At 37.2% G+C, this 2,861-nt stretch overlaps 1 non-coding gene across 1 annotated transcript; it reads right to left on the bottom strand.

The window, feature by feature from the left end:
* Nucleotides 1-1,494: 1,494 nt before the first annotated feature.
* On the bottom strand, nt 1,495-1,602 carry LOC128286134 (small nucleolar RNA R71). The gene has a single exon (XR_008276679.1). It is a non-coding gene; the product is annotated as a small nucleolar RNA R71 (small nucleolar RNA).
* Between the last annotated feature and the right edge of the window lie 1,259 nt (nt 1,603-2,861).

The raw sequence follows: 2,861 nt of genomic DNA, 5'->3' as shown, positions 1-2,861 counted from the left end.
GAAGTATGACTCACATGGGTGGACCACACGCCCGTGCCTATTTAACAGGCTTAACCACAGCCTGAAGTAATCGCACACGGTCATGTCACACGGGCGTGTCCCTACAGAGCCCAAGTTTAGTCCAATTTGGAAAAGGCAAACTTTGAGGGTTTTTAGGCATTATAAAACCTATAAATACACCCTAGAAGAAGCAGGGAACTACTCAAGGAAAGCTGATTGATCCATCTCAGAAGCCAGATCCATCATCAAGACTGAAGATCTCCCTTCAATTTCCCTTCAGGAGTTTTAGGTTTTTCTTTATGTTTTGTATTCATTATTCTTCTAAGATTTTTACCTTTTTAGTTATGAAATAAAACCCATAAATACCTAAGGGGATGAAACCTAAGACAGATCTTGTTATTATTATCTAAATTGTATGATAAATATTTGACTTGTTCTTAATTATGTGTTCTTAATTTTTGTCTTGATATTCTAGGATATTGATTCAAGGAACGCTCTTCTTCAGAGGAGGAATTGACAAATGTACACAAGTCATTACTAGTACTTCTAGTTAATTAGTTAATTAGTTAGTTAAAACAAATCCCATTATTCTTAGGCTAGATAATAAAAAGACAGTCATTACTAGTACTTCTAGTTCTTTTGGGTTCGACAATCCGGTCTTACTAAAGCTATACTACTGTTCAATAGGTACACTTGCCTTCATCATGATAATAGTTAGTTTCAAGAACGATTCTTTATAAATATTTAAAACCTGTCACAATATCACGTATCAAGTTTTTGGCGCCGTTGGCGGTGAACTAAGAGATTAGGAACACTCGATTTTTATTACTTTAGCCATTTACTTTTACTGAAATTTAAACTCTATTCTAATTTGTTTTTATTAATATTCTTTTTGCCTTTTTCTCGCAGGTTTTTATAGTTTATGACTAGAAGAAACCCATTCGGACCATTACTTTTTGACAGTGAGATTGATCGTACAGTTCATAAAAACCAAAGAGAAATAAGGCGAAGCTTAAGATACATAGAGAACGAGCAAGAGGACGATATTCAAACCACAACTGAGGAGATGGCTGAAAACCAACAAAATCTGCTACCTCCTGCAATTGCTGTTAATCAAAATCCTGCCCCGCGCACTATGTATGATTATGCCAAACCTAATTTAACAGGAACTGAGTCATGTATAGTTAGACCTGCTATTGCTGCAAATAATTTTGAACTGAAACCTAACACAATTCAAATGATACAACAGTTTGTTTAGTTTGATGGTTTGCAGGACGAGGATCCCAACGCTCACTTGGCAAATTTCTTAGAATTTTACGATTCCTTTAAAATTAATGGCATTTCTGATAACACCATTCGCCTTCAGTTGTTTCCCTTTTCATTAAGGAATAAGGCTAAACAATGGATGAACTTGTTACCACGAGGGTCAATCACTACTTGGGAACAAATGACTGGAAAAATTTTATTAAAATATTTTCCACCGGCTAAAATAGTAAAATTATGTAATGATATCTCTTCTTTTGTGCAGATGGATTTAGAAACACTCTACGATGCATAGGAGAGATACAAGGACCTTTTGAGAAGGTGCCCTCACCATGGGTTACCTCTTTGGCTACACGTTCAAACGTTCCATAATTGCATGAATCCTTCGACTCGGCAGATGATTGATGTAGCCGCTGGAGCAACTATCAATAATAAGACACTTGAGGCAGCTTACGAATTTATTGAGGAGATGTCACTGAATAACTATCAGTAGGAAGTTATGAGAACAAAGTCGACGAAAGTAGCCGGTGTTTTCAACCTCGACGCGGTTACTATGCTATCTAACCAGGTAGAAGTCTTAAATAAAAAGACTGACGGTTTGTGTGGTTCTACTTAGGTACATCCAGTGATGAGGTGCGATTCAAATGGAGGAGGACCATGCACAGAATATCAACCCTTCAACCCTAGCATCGAGGAGGAACAAGTCCAATATATGGGTAACAATAACTTTAGATCCCAAAATAACCCATATAGTAACACTTATAATGCAGGTTGGAGGAACCATCCCAATTTCTCATGGGTCGGTCGAGGAAATCAAAGGCCACAACATCCTCTGGGCTTTCAAACCACTTTACCAGCAAGAAAAGAAGCCGAACCTTAAGGAGATGCTTTCAAAGTTTATATCGGTGTCAGAAACTCGTTTTTAGAATACCAAGACAGCACTTAAGAATCAACAAGCATTGATCCAAGGGCTCGAAACTCAAATTGGACAGCTTGCCAAGTTGATTTCTAAATGACCACAAGGTAGCTTGCCAAGCAACACAGAATCTAACCCAAGGGAGCAACTCAACGTGATTACTAGTCAAGATGAGGAAGGGTTAGTCACATTTGAACCAGAACCAAGGCAAGAAACTGAGATAAGCAAAGGTAAAGTTGAGGTAGATCACAATGAGCAAAAACCAGTAAGTATAGAATACAAACCTCGTGTGCCATACCCTAATGTGACAAGGAAAGACCACTCAGATCAACAATTTGGTAAAATCCTTAAACTCTTAAAAAAATTACATATTAACTTACCGTTTATTGAAGCTCTATCGCAGATGCCAAATGCAATGAAATTTTTAAAGGAGCTTTTAGCAAATAAGTGGAAGATGGAGGAGGCTTTGTATGTGAAGCTAAACGCAGTTTGCTCAGCTATTCTACAGAATAAACTACCCAACAAATTGAAAGATCTAGGGAGTTTTACAATTCCTTGCTTAATTGGTAGTTTAGATATTAATAATGCATTAGTTGATTTAGGGGCTAGTATTAACGTCATACCTTACAAAATGTTTAAACAACTCGGTCTTGGGAAACCCAAATAGACTATGATGAGCATT

Source organism: Gossypium arboreum, chromosome 12 (genome assembly GCF_025698485.1).
Source record: "Gossypium arboreum isolate Shixiya-1 chromosome 12, ASM2569848v2, whole genome shotgun sequence".
Classification (NCBI taxonomy): Eukaryota; Viridiplantae; Streptophyta; class Magnoliopsida; order Malvales; family Malvaceae; genus Gossypium; species Gossypium arboreum.
Note: the sequence above shows the minus strand (reverse complement) of the source record. Positions and strands in the feature narration are given on the sequence as shown.